Genomic DNA, 15,099 nt, shown 5'->3' on the forward strand with positions numbered 1-15,099 from the left:
TTGTTACGACCAGGTGAGAAAGATGTCTAGGGGTCTGTTACTATCTTCATTGTTTTTTATTCTTTCATGGGATGTGGTCGTCGCAGGCCAGGCCAGCATTTATTGCCCTTGAACTGAGTGGCTTGCTAGGCCATTTCGAGGGCATGTAAGAGTCAATCACATTGCTGTGGATCTGGAGTCACATGTAGGCCAGACCAGGTAAGGACAGCAGATTTTCCTTCCCTAAAGGACATTAGTGAACCCAGATGGGTTTTTACAACAATCGACAATGGTTTCATGGCCATCATTAGACTAGCTTTAAATTCCAGATTTATTAATTGAATTCAAATTCCACCTTCTGCTGTGGTGGGATTCGAACCCATGTCCCCAGAGCAATACCTGGGTCTCTGGGTTACTAGTCCAGTGATAATACCAGTACGCCACCGCCTCCCCCGTAACAGGTTTTAATTTTAAACAGTGTGTTTTGAGCTCCCACTTTGTGAATCCTTGTTCACAACTTTCCAATTATAAGGCAAAGAAATGAGCACAAACAGGCTTTCTTTGGTTTAAAGAAGCAAGATGAAATTTATTAAATCTTAAACTTAACAAATAACACCTACGGATATACGACGTGCTCTCGCTAGCATGCACATGCGATGCACACATGCAAATAGGGACAGAGAAGAGCAGAAGAAAAGATAAGTGGAACAGTTTGAGGCAATATCTTGTTACTGTGCTTCGAGCTCGCTGTAGTCCTTGATTGAAGATATGGTCTTGCGTCTCATTGGGGCCCAGTGTTCCTTTTAAACCTTGTTCACGTAGGAGACTTTTTCTCTCTTTGGGTTTTCCCGTCTTCAATGGTTTCCGAAGCTGGTGAAAGTGGGATGAGGGCAGACAGGAGATGGGTCTTATCAAACCAGGAGCCAGGAGCTTTGAGTTCGAATCCTTTGTTGGAAGTTCAAATCTCAACAGTCAGCTAGTCATGTGACTAAAACTGGTCTGACCACTTCTTCTGTGTATTGGGAAGCAACGACTGGGTCGCTTTTGTTCCAACACTGCTAGTACTACGCAAATGTCCTTCCAATCAGGGTCTTGCAATTTTAAGTTTTAATGTTCATGTGGTGAAATCATGTGTGCCTCAACCTTGGCAGATGGGGGGGTTTGCCTGACACACTGCACTCCTTGTTCTGAAGGTGCTTCCACAGCAGTATTCGATAGGCTACTACAGGATTTTGACCCAGGGACAGTGAGGGAATGGTGATATATCATTAAGTCAGGATGTTGTGTGATTGGAGGCGATTGTCAGTGAAGGGCCTTTCATTATCTGGGGATGCGTGTTGAAAATCTTTCATAAAGTGCAGAGTTCCAAAGCTGGTATGTAAATCTGCACTCAGTGCATTCTTTTCAGAACCAGCCTGCATCATCTTTGGTAATTTCTGTAGGCCAATGAGCTGTAGTTAATCACGGACCCCTAATTACCATTAGATGCCCCTAGTGCATATTCAGAAGCACTTTACAGTAAGATAACCAACATTGAGACCAGTGAACTGAATCCATTCCACAAGACGGGCGGCGCAGTGGTTAGCACCGCAGCCTCACCGCTCCAGCGACCTGGGTTGAGTTCTGGGTACTGTCTGTGCGGAGTTTGCAAGTTCTCCCTGTGTTTGCGTGGGTTTCCGCCGGGTGCTCCGGTTTCCTCCCACCTCCAAAAGACTTGCAGGTTGATAGGTAAATTGGCCATTGTAAATTGGCCATTGTAAATTGCCCCTAGTGTAGGTAAGTGGTAGGAGAATGGTGGGGATGTGGTAGAGAATTTGGGATTAATGTAGGATTAGTTTAAATGGGTGGTTGTTGGTCAGCACAGACTCGGTGGGCCAAAGGGCCTGTTTCAATGCTGTATCGATAAATAAAATAAATAAAATAAAGACACTATGATCTGGCATATATGCAGAAACAGAGAGGGCACCAGGTTGCTGTGCAAGGCAACCCTAACCATACCTCTCGCTTCTGAATCAGAAGGTTGTGTCCCACTGCAGAGACTTGAACACAAAATCAAGGCTGACAGTGCAGTACTGAGGGAGTGCTGCACTAGCGGAGGTGCCATGTTTTGGATGCAGCGTTAAACCGAGTCCCCGTCTGCCTTCTCTGGTCGACGTCCCAGGGCGCTATTTTGAAGAAGAGCAGGGGATTCTCCCACATGTTCTAGCCAATAGTTATCCAGCAACCAACACCGAAAGACCAGATTATCTGGTCATTATTACATTGCTGTTGTGGGACTTTGCTCAGTGAAAATTGGCTGTCACGTTTCCTACTTTCACAACAGTGACTTCAAAAAAAAAGTGCTTCATTGGCTGTAAAGCGCTTTGGCCCTAAGGTCGTGAAAGGCGCTATATAAATGCAAGTTCTTTTCTTACTGACTAGTTGGCATGGTAGTAGAGAAACAGAAACGTGGAGGTGTAGTAAAAACACTTTGAGACAGCAGTAGAGTGCCCCATTGCTGAATAGTGTTGCTACTCTTAACATATTAGTCATTTTTCTTTCGCTCCACATGATCAAGTCTTGATCTCTCCATGTTCTCAGTTGGAGCTGCCAATTGAAAAAACATCACACAAGCCTCCCCAGACTGCAGCTTCTTAAGGTCCACTGTGTATTTGAATGGCTTGTGGCATATTTTCAGCTCTTGGCAACCAGAGATTGCTGCATTGGGGTTACCCTCCCCAATCCCCCCCCCCGAAAGGTTGTACAAATTGGATGGCTGGGTCCTATAGCTTTAGCAGCAAGCACACTTTTTTTTTACATCAATTAAAGATGCCTTCAGTTTTTCTTCTCCCCTCTCAAATTTTAAATTGGATCGCAAACATCTGATTTCTCAGGCTTTGTGTTTGGAGGATAAAGGGGAAGGTTTTGAGTTAAGTAGACATGTTGGTTTATGTCACACTCAAAAGGTATTAGTGCTGCCGCCGCTAAACGTGGTGCTGCCTCCCGTCTGGTGCCAGTGGTGAAGATAAATTGGCCAGACTTTGCTAAGTCTCCGAACTTCGGCTTTCTGTCGAAGAGGAAAATTATCAGAAATATGGTATGATTCAGATGATGCCCACTGCTGGTTCTCGACGCTGATCCTCGTGCAATTTCTCTGGGTCAACTAAGTAAGATATTAATGGGCAAGAGCTTGGCTGGACTTCCAGCGATGGCAGGACGTTCTTTTTGGTTAAACAAGGGGAATGACCCATGTTGCCGATCTTGAAAAAACTTCCAACAGCAGAATGTGTTGGAAACCAATGCTAGCAAAGGCAAATACACTGGACACAATTTTTCCTTAACTTGCAATTTGAAGCCATCTTCCCAAATATAGTGGGGGGGGGGGCATTTTCAGCATTCAAAATCTGGGATTTTGCTAGTTCCTGGAACGTCTGAGAATGGCTACTAAACATGCCAAGTCAGGCTCAGTCCACCTGTTGCCTCATATGATTAAAAAAAAAAAAAATCCCTGGGTGTAATGGGTGTGATGACGTCAGCCGTGACACGTTGCCGCATCATTATTTCATGCATGTACGGTGGTCAAAGTGGTTTCAGATTCACTGAGGTTGCAAAGCCAGAGTTGGTCTTCAGGGGGAGGTGGGGGGGGGGGGGGGGTGGGGAGGAGGAGGCGGGGCAGTGCATTTGTGTCAGTATCACATGATACATCAGTGTTTAAAAATGTTGTGGCTGTGCGCACTTCCTGGGAACTTTTTTCACACCCATAATCCTCTGTCCATATTTATAATGGAAACTGCACTGCCGTGGCTGTCAGGGTGATATAATTGCAGCCTGATAAGGGTGTCTAGGTTGTTTCTATTCAAACTGTGGAGATGGACATTAATAATGGAAGTATGAAAGTAAGGGTACAATGTATGGCTTTAAAGTGAGGGTTGAATCATGCCCACATGCCATGATCCCCTGTCATCAAACCCCACTTCATTTGAAAACTGCACTTCTATGTAATGCCTTGGGCAATTGAGTAACAGTATAATATAAAGGCTTGATGGTCCCTAGAAAATGATCCAATTATTCCTTTGCATGGTGCTACCCTATAGCCTTGCTTGGCCTTACCTCAGCAGTCGTGGCAACACTACCATTCCCAGCAGTGGTTCGTTTCTCTGCTTATTTGTTCTGAGATGTAACTTATTTGAGATATAAAACTCAGTATATCACAGTTCAGTATTAGCCAGCTGTGGCTAGGCAAGGCTTGTGCCTGAGACAACCAGCAACAGTCCTCGATTTAAATTCCTCCAACTCCCTCCAATAAATCAAGATGGCCTTCCCTACAACACTGCAGACATTCAACTTTTTTCTGCGCTTAATACTTTTGATTTAAAACAGTAGCACATCGAGGAAAATCAATGAAAGGTAGAATAACACCAATAAACCAGTCACTCAAGGATCACTTCCGCACTAGTGCTATGACAATTTTTAATAATCTCCTGGTCTCTAAGTCCATCATGGTTGTCACCTGTCATCAGATGGTGTGTATATGGAGATTATCAAGTCAATAAATGATTTCCAGTGGCCTTTTCACATTCATTTGTTTTCTTCTTGTATATATTCGATTGCTTGTGTGTGAGAAATTAATTACATTTCTATCACACATTTCACTACCTCAGTATATCCCAAAGTGCTTTTGCAGCCAATGAAGTACTTTTTGAACTGTAGTCACTCTTGCAATAAGACTAAACAGTCACCTTCCCCCTCCCTACATTGTATCATTGTTGTATTGAAATTGTCATCACATTAATGCCTTGAAAAGAACTTGCATTTCTATAGCACTTTTTATCTGCTCGGGACTCCCCAAATGAAATACTTTTGAAGTGTAGTCCTGTTGTTTTTGTAAGTAAAGACAGCAGCCAATTCTCACTGCAAGGCCTCACAAACAGCATTGATATAAAAGACCAGTTACTCTGTTTTTTTGGTGGTGTTGGAATAAATTTTGACCACCTTGCTCATCTTTGATTAGTGCTGTGATTACTTTTGAGTCTATCACAGTAGGCAGGGCTTCAGTTCAGTGTCTCATCTGAAAGATAGCACCTCCAACAATGCTGCACCCACCCCCTGCAATACTGCAGTCAAGTGTGAAGGTTGTGTACTTGTGGCCTGGAGTGGGGCTTGAACTTCTGACTCGGAGGAGAGAGTAGTACCCACTGAGCCAAGGAACACTGCAAAAATAACCCTTTCTGTCACACAGCACATCTGTTACTCTTTGAGTTATTTATGTTTGAGTGGTGGGTGTCATTGATCTCCAGGGAGGACTTATCAAACATCATAATACAACGTGGAAGGATAAGGATTTGAAGAAAACTTCTTACAGTTCAAGGTAGTGTGCCATTTTCTCATGTTGACTACTCCTCTTAATGACTTTATATTGTCTGGCTCAGTAATGCTCACAAGTAATTGTTCTAATGATATTAGCCTTCACTGTTTAAACAAGAATCACCAGGAAGCCAAAAATAAACAGTTAGAAAAAAGCAATCATTTTTTAATCTTACATCTTCAAAGCGTACTTACAGTACGATCTTGCTTTCAGATGAAAGATTTTAATAGTGGGAAATGGGAGGCTTCCACTTTGCAATAAGGAACACTTAGGTCTACAATGGCAATGGTCAAACGGAGTACAAGGTGGCTCTTGAAACAACTCAATAATCTGGCTGTTTATATTGTTACCTTGAAAAATCTACAGTATATTCATTGCACAAACTTCATGTCTGAAGAAGCTTTATTCTTGCCAAGCTTTTGGCACACTTTTCTGGCAGCATTTCTACTGTAAATTCGTATGTTCACAGTTATAATGGAAACTACCTGTGTAAACATGTCACACCGGTTAGCGGTGGCGCTGTACTTCAGCTTTGAACTTCCCAGCTGCTAAACCTGCGCTGCAGATAAAATCCTGTGCTCCATCCAACTCTACTTCCAGGCTTCCCAAATTGCTGCAAGCTTCAACTTCAAATAATGGTGTAAAATCAAAGTATTAGGGACGGAATGTATGGCTTCAAAAATGCAGACTGAATTAGGTTTCTACACACTAGTCCAGTTGTCCCCCACACTCTCAAGTCCATTGACTACTTTTCGATATGACTCCTTGTGTGTGGATGCTATATCATTCATAAATGTGATCAATTCAGGGTTTTTCTTCAGTTTATACACATGAAGAAAACATTCCGAATTATTTTTTATCTTGTCAGGATATGTAATCTCAGGCACTGAGAGAAATTCTAGAATTACTAAAGCGACTTTGCGTAGCCGAATTTACTGCAATTTTTTATGAAAAGATCCTGGAACAGTGAAGGCGCTCAGCGAACTCATGTGCTAACAACTTGCTCACAAATGATTGGTTGCCACTATTGCTGAAGTCAAAATATCACTTCAAGTCATCATTCAAGGATATTTAAATGATTTTTTTTATTCATTCATGGGATGCGGGCGTCACTGGTAAGGCCAGCATTTATTGCCCATCCCTAATTCCCCTTAGAAGGTGGTGGTGAGCTGCCTTCTTGAACCGCTGCAGTCCATGTGAGGTAGGGACACCTACAGTGCTGTTAGGAAGGGATTTCCAGGATTTTGACCCAGTGACAGTAAAGGAATGGCAATATAGTTGCAAGTCAGGATGGTGTGTGACTTGGAGGGGGACTTGCAGGTGGTGGTGTTCCGATGCATTTGCTGCCCTTGTCCTTCTAGTTGGTAGAGGTCACAGGTTGGGAAGGTGCTGTCTAAGGAGCCTTGGTGCATTGCTGCAGTGCATCTTATAGATGGTACGCACTGTACCTCGGTGGTGGAGGGAGTGAATGTTTGTGGATGGGGTGCCAATCACGCGGGCTGCTTTGTCCTGGATGGTGTCGAGCTTCTTGAGTGTTGTTGGAGCTGCACCCATCCAGGCAAGTGGAGAGTATTCCATCACACTCCTGACTTGTTGCCTTGTAGATGATGGACAGGCTTTGGGGAGTCAGGAGGTGAGTTACTCACCGCAGGGTTCCTGGCCTCTGACCTGCTCTTGTAGCCACGGTATTTATATGGCTATTCCAGTTCAGTTTCTGGTCAATGGTAGCCGCAAGTATGTTGATAGTAGGGGATTCAGCGATGGTAATGCCATTGAATGTCAAGGGGAGATGGTTAGATTCTCTCTTGTTGGAGATGGTCGTTGCCTGGCTGTCATTCTCCTCCCTGTTTAATCCCATTAAAAATAATAATGAAAAACAAGACTTTGTTTTAATATAATCACCTTTTATCTGTTGTAAATCGCATATTGTCTAAGACTATAAAAGATGGTGAGGAATTCTGGCTATTGTGTTACAAGTGGTTTGTATTTTTTAAGTCCCTGTGACTCTCCACTGGTAAAGTTTACAGTTTGGTAGACAAGGACAAGTTTATGTTTGGTGGTTTGTTCGTGTTAACATCAAGGAACTGTTTTAGCATTCCCATGAGATTGCCCAGAGAGTGGAGATAATATTAAATGAGCTTCTTATTTCATGCAAGGCATGTTTCCTGGAGTGTGGATTTGGAGGTTTGCATTGCCATGTTGAACATCATCCACCCTCCTGAATATGACCTGGTTACTGAAATATCTATTTACATCTCTACAATGTGCTGGTCTTGTTTGGTGCAGCCATTGCTGCTGAGTTTCTGGTCAATATATCTGCAACCATCACTTCTCTCAATTTCTGTCATCTCCTGTAGCCCTACAACCCTCCGAGATCTCTGCCCTCCTTCAATTCTGGCCTGTCAAGTATTCCTGATTTTCATCACTCTACCATTGGTGGCTTTGCCTTCAGCTGCCTGCGCTCTGAGCTCTGGAATTCCCTCCCTAAAGTGCTCTGCCTCTCTACCTCCCTTTCCTCCTTTTAAGCTGTCCAGTGAAACCTACCTCTGACCAAACTTTGGTCACCTGCCCTAATAATCTCCTTATGTAGCTCAGTGTCAGATTGCCTTTGATAACGCTCCTGTGAAGCACCTTGGGATGTTTTGCCACATTGTCATATCGGGGTCAATTCCTGTTTCTTGTGATGCTAAAGCTTGCTATAAGCTATGTTCTGGTTGGATTCCCAAAAGTGAGATGCACGCTAATGCAGACCAGAAACTGTGGCGTTGTTGAACATTTCAAAGACTTCTCAGGGCCACTTTTTCAAATAAGGATTGTGGCTCCCCAGACTCGACAACTAATTTCTTCGACTAAAAGTGAACCATTCACCGACTATTATATACAGTTTTTCTTAAAATTCCTTTGCCTGCCATTTTTTTAAATGTATAACCGTTATTGAAACTTGTTTGTTGAATAGCTGCTTTGAAAGTCTGTGGCTACAATTTATTAAAATAATCACAGTATTTGACAGCATTTCCCAGAAACCACCCCCCCTCCCCACCCCAGCTATATTGTTTTAAATGTCACTCATGGAATAAGGGCAGCAGGGGAGAAAATAAGAACAGTAAGTCACAAAACCAATATCCAGTTTATTTTGTTATCATTATCTCCTTTGCTTTGCTATCCCATTAAATAGAAGATGATTGACGCCGTGCCAGAGTCAAATAGTCAGTGGACATTAACTTCTGTCTTCATAACTTGAGCATACAAAACTGGATTTGAACCAAACCTTTGAGTGAGTTTCCATGGCTACAGCCTTTGGTCCTCTATCTCAGAAGCGTTCCTTGTGTCGAAGACCAGTTTTTTTTTAGGTAAGCCTTCACTGTTTTATGAGCCAGCTTATGATCAAAGTGATCACAGCAAGCGTGGAAGAAAAATATTTCTCCTCCATTTTACACTTCAAAACACAATCCATTGCTGTGAGCCACTTTAGGTTAACAGAAGAAAGGCTTGCATTTGTCTAGTGCCTTTCTTGACCTCTGGACTGTCTCAAAGCACTTTACAGCCAATTAAGCCCTTTGGAAGTGTAGTCCCTGTTGGAATTTGCACACAGCAAGGTCCCACAGTAAGGAATGTGATCATGACCAAATGACCTGCTTTAGTGATGGTTGAGAGATAAATGTTGTCCAGGCCACCTCTCCTGATCGCTTAAAGATAGTGCTGTAGGATCTTTAATGTCCACCTGAAAAGGCAGTCTGGACCTTGGTCTGATGTTTTATGTGAAAGGAATCGCCTCCAACAGTGCAGCATTCCTTCAGTGTTACAGTGAAATGTCAGCTGCGATTTTGTGCTCAAGTATCTGTATTGGGACTTGAACCCACAACTTCCTGACTCAGAAATAAACAAGCTATCAACAAAGCCACAGATGACACTGGATGTTCTGAAGATGTGAAAGACGCCATATAAATAGGAATAGATCATATGCCTCATGGGATTTCTGCCTCATTGGATTTCCTTGATCTCAAAGCAGAAGAATAAACTGGATCTGCAGCAAGGCCCCTGGCAATAATCCTATATGACAGTTCAATGCTCAGTCTCCACTTTGCTCTTGTTCTTTCACTCTCCTCCTCACTTTCTCTCTCTCTCTCTCTCTCTCTCTCACTCTCTCTCTCTCTCTCTCTCTCTCTCTCTCTCTCTCTCTCTCATGAAGGACTGTTAAATTGTAGCAGGTCTGCTTATGGTGAAATAAAAACAAAAAAGTGCAGAAAATACTCTGCCGGTCTGGCAGCATCTGTGGAGAGAGAGAAACAGTTAACGTTTCAGCTCGATGACCTTTCATAGTGTTTCGAATCCACCCAGGATTACAGGTATCTCCGAGACCTACAACGTTCCTCAGACTGCTGTTCTCACCATATCCTGAAATCCACGCTCAGTGCCATGCGCCGCCAGATGTGCACACTCGACACTCTCTCCAGCAGCACCACCTCCCCCCACTATCTCAAGGCTGTCCTCTGCAATTTCATTTCATCCTTAGTTTTATCCTCCCCAGTGACTGTTTATGGTGATCCCTTCCAACTTTGAAGTTCACTGAAGGAAAGTTGAATGCATCAGGCTCTCCAACAGCCACAGCACGCCGAGAATCACCTCAGCAATTTCCGGAAAATTCTGTAGTCTCGTCAGAAATCTATGCAATATACCAAACCGAAGACTCATTATGGATCACGACTCAGCTAATAGGTACCCAATCCAAGTGCCGCATTATGGTTAAAAGCCCCTTTGAACTCATCTGTAACACAAGCCTCCACAGATAGATATCAGGGACCCTTCTGGGCAAACCACTTAAAAGGTAGTTTTATAATGCTACTCCTGTTACGTTACGGTAGTCTGCAGAGATAACCGTTCTGTTCCTGCATTAATGTGTATCAGCCTGACTCGGCCATTTCATGGATCTGATTTTAACCTCATATCAACTGTAACAAGAAGAAATGAAGCCAATAAAAAAAACGCATTATGGGAATAAATGCTTCATTTCTGTCATGCACAGTTATCTTTCTTAGTGAGTTTGTACATCAGCCTCTTTTGCCATGTGTTGGGTTTCATAGCTACTCCGAAATATATTTTATGAGGAAAACCATTTTGCATTGATCTCTTTTTGCGTTGCCTTAAATCAAAATTGTTTCTAATTGTGGTTTCCCAGCTCCTCTCCGCTAGTTGGCACTTTAATATAATTCTATTTTTATGGTTCTCCCTCACCCAGTCTTACTAAACCAGATTATCAGGTCATTATCACATTGCTGCTTGTGGGAGCTTGCTGTGCGCTATTTGATGCCTGCATTTCCTACGTTACAACAGTGGCTATACTTCAAAAGTACTTAATTGGCTGTAAAGCTCTTTGGGACATTCTGAGGTTGTGAAAGGTTCTATATAAATGCAAGTTCTTTTGCACGCTACAAATTTACATAATATTCTCATCAATCAACTTCAGAGTGGTTAGTGCCAGTGGAATGGAGGTCCATTCTCCATAAGCAGTGGTTTTAAACACCTGTAGAGTCCCAAAGAGGAACATAAAGGTGCAAGAGCTGGAATAGCGTTATTTTTATTATCCCACCTAACACATGAATTCACAAAAGTGAGCTTTGCTTGTATTTACTTCCCGTTCGTTGAGATCTTTGATTTGATGTAAGCGAGGAGCATGTTTCTGTGATTCTGTGCAGTGCTTGATCAGTAAGCATTACTGAGGTATTTGAAAGATTTGTAATGGATGTTTGTTTCTGTCCACCTTTCCGCCTTGTTCTCCTTTTCTGAAGGCATTGACTCCTTGCTGCAAAACTGTTCGTCACCTGCCAGCACAGCGCTCAGATGAGCATGATTCATATCCAAAGGGCGTTCGCTGGCAGACGATGTAAACATTGGCTGTTTGCTTGAGCCTTCCATGAATGTCTACTTCCAGCAAGGGTCGCAGCCTGGTGCAGAAATCCTGGCTGCTATTTAATCCCTACCATTGCTCCAACTGAGCTCAGCTAACACAGCATGGGCCAGGGATCGAATCTGGGCTCATTTGGTTGTTATGACTTAGAAATTCCCTGCCTGAACTCACTGGCCCCTCAGGGGAATTCTGCATGTTCTCGATGATTTGCAATATAACTTCGCCATCTTTGCTCACCCTTCTAGAGAAACACCAGTCCTTTCATCAACACATCCGATTATTCCTTGAATGATCCCAGGCTTCTCCCTTCTATTGCCAAATTACAAAGTGTCTTCCAAGCATTGATCAGTCTTCGTGTGTAGAAGAAATTACTGGCATCAGTCCGAAACTTTATTTTTGCTAGTTTGATCTTGTTTCCCCCTTGTCATATACTGCGTCCAATTTGAAGTAGTTTACCGATTTTCCTTTTCCTTACTGTTTACAATCCCATTTATCTGGGTCCTATCCCCATCATCTCTTTTTGAAGGATGAAAAACTGAGGTTTCTCCAGTCTCTTCTCATAATTCAGTCCTCTGACGATAAGATGGCATTTTCTACCAAAAATATGGGCATATTTTTGACCATTACAGAAGCTATGCAATTCTCAAAGGTTCTTTTTTGAAAAGAATGGAGCATTAAAAAGGAAAGGTCAGTAATGTAATTCGGTCAGTTGCTGCTAAATGAGTCCCTTAAATGGATCAGAATTTTAACCTCATAAGGACAACCAATGTCTATTGGTTTGAATCATATCCATTTGATTATTGATTTAGCGACAAACATTTATTATGTTTCTAAATGGTCTAGCTGTCTCTCAGTGAGCTTATTCAAAAAGTGGATAAGTGGGCAACATTTCCAGAAACATAGAGTCTCATAGCGCAGAAGCTGTTCCACTCTTTGAGCTATCCAATTAGTCCCACTCCACTGCTCTTTCCACATTGCCTTGCAGTTTTCTCCCCTTCAAGTATTTATCCAATTCCCTTTTGAAAGTTATAATCAAAACATTTCACCATTTTGCAAGTCTTGCTTTAACTCTTCCTTTAACCTCAGTCGGAGAAGAACAGGGGAGTTCTCTCTCTGGTGTCCTGACCAATATTTATCACTCAATAAACATCACAAAAACAAATGGTCTGGTCATTACCACATTGCTGTTTGTGGCAGCTTGCCGTGCAGAATTGGCTGCCGCGTTTTCCTACATTACGATGTTGACTGCATTTCAAAAATACTTTGTTAGCTGTTAAGCACTTTGGGGTGTCTGGTGCAAGTCCTCCTTTGCTATGTCCAGACTGGCCAAGAGAGTGTGGGAAAATGGCACACTAACACAGAACAGAAAAGTCCAAGTGTGTCAAGCCTGTGTCCTCAGTACCTTGCTCTACGGCAGCGAGGCCTGGATAACGTACGTCAGCCAAGAGCGACGTCTCAATTCATTCCAACTACGCTGCCTCCGGAGAATCCTTGGCATCAGGTGGCAGGACCCGTTTCTCCAACACAGAAGTCCTCGAGGCGGCCAACATCCCCAGCATCCACACCCTACTGAGCCAGCGGCGCTTGAGATGGTCTTTGCCTCCATTTATAGAACAATACAACAGTCACTATATTTCAGTAGAATTGCTCATATAGCCCCAGCTTTATTTACTGAAAATGCAATCCACAATTAAAGCTTGGTAATAATGAGGACATGAAGACTAATGGTGAAGAAATTTACAATTGAATCATTGAATCCAATTGATTGTCTTATCTTGCCTTTTCCAGCGACATATGGCTTCCTAATAAACCAGCATTAATTGACATTTTCTCTTCAAATATTACTTTTACAATTCTTGAGTGGATAAATAATCAAGTAGAAGTAACAATTAACCCCACCCAGGGTTCTACTTCCACGGTAAGCCCTGCTGTCAGACTCGTTTTGCACTGGGGTGTAGGTGGTGAGTTTTCTGCAAAATGATGGAAAAATTATTTTGGGTCAGCCTCTGCTCTGTGGGTAACACACTCAGCTGTGAGTCAGTAGGTTGTTGCTTCGAGTCCCACCCCAGAGACTTGAGCACAAAGATCCAGGCTGGTACTCTAGTGGAGCAGTGAGGGAGTACTTCACTGTCGGAGGTGCCATCTTTTCGATGAGACATTAAACCACCTATCCCATGTAGCGTCCTGTCTGTCCTCTCATGGGCAATAAAAGATCCAGTGACATTTGGTCAGAGTAGAGCACGGGGAGTTCCTCCTGGTGTCCTGGCCAATATTTATCCTTCGACAAAAATCATTGAAACAGATAATTGCTGTTTTTGGGAACTTGGAAAGTACTTCATTGGCTGTAAAGTGCTTTAGGACATGCAGATGATGAAAGGTGCTACATAAAAGCACATTCTTTCTAACTGATGAAACATACAATTGTAAATATTTAAGATTAAGGTTCCAATAATTTTTGACTGAATCTTTGATCGAATATAATTGGGTAAAAGGAGCATGTGACTGATATCTTCTTATGTAATTGTGTGGAAATCTTTAAAATACCTTGGTAGAAGTGGCCCATTTGGGAACTCCACTGCCCAGAGTCAAACCGAATGATGCAGATGGGGAAAAATCCATGATTGGGCTCCATTATTTACTTAGTTAGCCTGTGTCTGCTGAGGCAGTAGAAAATATGGTCTTTGCAATCTAGAGATGGAGAAGGAAATTAAATTGTGCACTGCTCACTCTCCTGAGCCCTATCCCATGATCCCGGCTGTAAGGTACGTGAATGTGAAGGCAGGTTCAGGGTTCGCTGTTGTACTCCTCTTGGTGCAAAAGGAAAATAACAAGAAAGACTTGCCTCTATATAGTGCCTTTCATGACCACTGGACGCCTCAAAGTATTTTACAGCCAATGAAGTACTTTTTGAAGTGTCGTCACTGTTGTAATGTAGGAAACACGGCAGCCAATTTGTGCACAGCAAGCTCCCACAAAAGCAATGTGATAATGACCAGATTAATTTATTTTGTGATGTTGATTTGAGGGATAAATATTGACCCAGACATCAGAAATAACTCCCCTTCACTTCTTCGAAATAGTGTCCTGGGATCTTTTATGCCCACCTGAAAGGGGCAGACAGGGCCTTGGTTTAACCTGTCCTCTAACAGACTGCACCTCCCGAAAGTGCAGCGCTCCCTAAGTACGGCACTGGATTGTCCGCCTTGATTTATGTGCTCAAGTCTCTGGAGTTGGGACTTGAACCCGCAACCTTCTGACTCTGAGGTGAGAGGGCTATGAACTGAGCCATGAAGTGGGAAGGAACATAAGGTACCGGAAAGTGGGAGATAGCCTTCTACACTAGCTTGAGTCATCACCTTCAGGAGCTGAGGGAAGAGAAGTTAGAGAAGTATTGTATGAACAGAGGAAATACTTTTTTTTGGCATCTTAGTACATTTAAGTAAGAAGGATGATGGGAGCTATCTTCTCAACTTTATCTCCGAAGAAAGCATTGAGTGTTCACTGTAGTGGGTTAGGATTAGTACACTTTTGCCTGTTGCCATTGTGAACTTGATGGGGAACAAAGCGATGCTGCAAGTGGCACAGCAGGAAAGTCTGGCCTTGCGTTGCTTATAAGGAAGGGAGAGGAAGATGGCTTGATGGTGAAAACTGAATCTGACGTAATGTTTAGCTACTGAAATCAGTTATTATAAGCCTAACCTTTTGGTGTTTCTTCCACCCTTGTGTGACATTCACTTGTTGAAGTATCTAAACCCGTTCTGAGAAACCCACAATAAGGAGCATAGCCCTAAACTGCCCCTGGAGGGCGTTTGGTGGACATTGGGACCAGGGTGATGACCCATGATCGCAAAAGTGGCTATTGTGTGCATTT

The 15,099-nt window shown here is 42.9% G+C and overlaps 1 protein-coding gene across 4 annotated transcripts in view; it reads left to right on the plus strand.

The window, feature by feature from the left end:
• cd276 (CD276 molecule) overlaps nucleotides 1-15,099 on the plus strand; it is a 344,803-nt gene that overhangs the window by 260,539 nt on the left and 69,165 nt on the right. The window lies entirely within an intron of this gene.

Source organism: Heterodontus francisci, chromosome 35 (genome assembly GCF_036365525.1).
Source record: "Heterodontus francisci isolate sHetFra1 chromosome 35, sHetFra1.hap1, whole genome shotgun sequence".
NCBI classification, from domain to species: Eukaryota; Metazoa; Chordata; class Chondrichthyes; order Heterodontiformes; family Heterodontidae; genus Heterodontus; species Heterodontus francisci.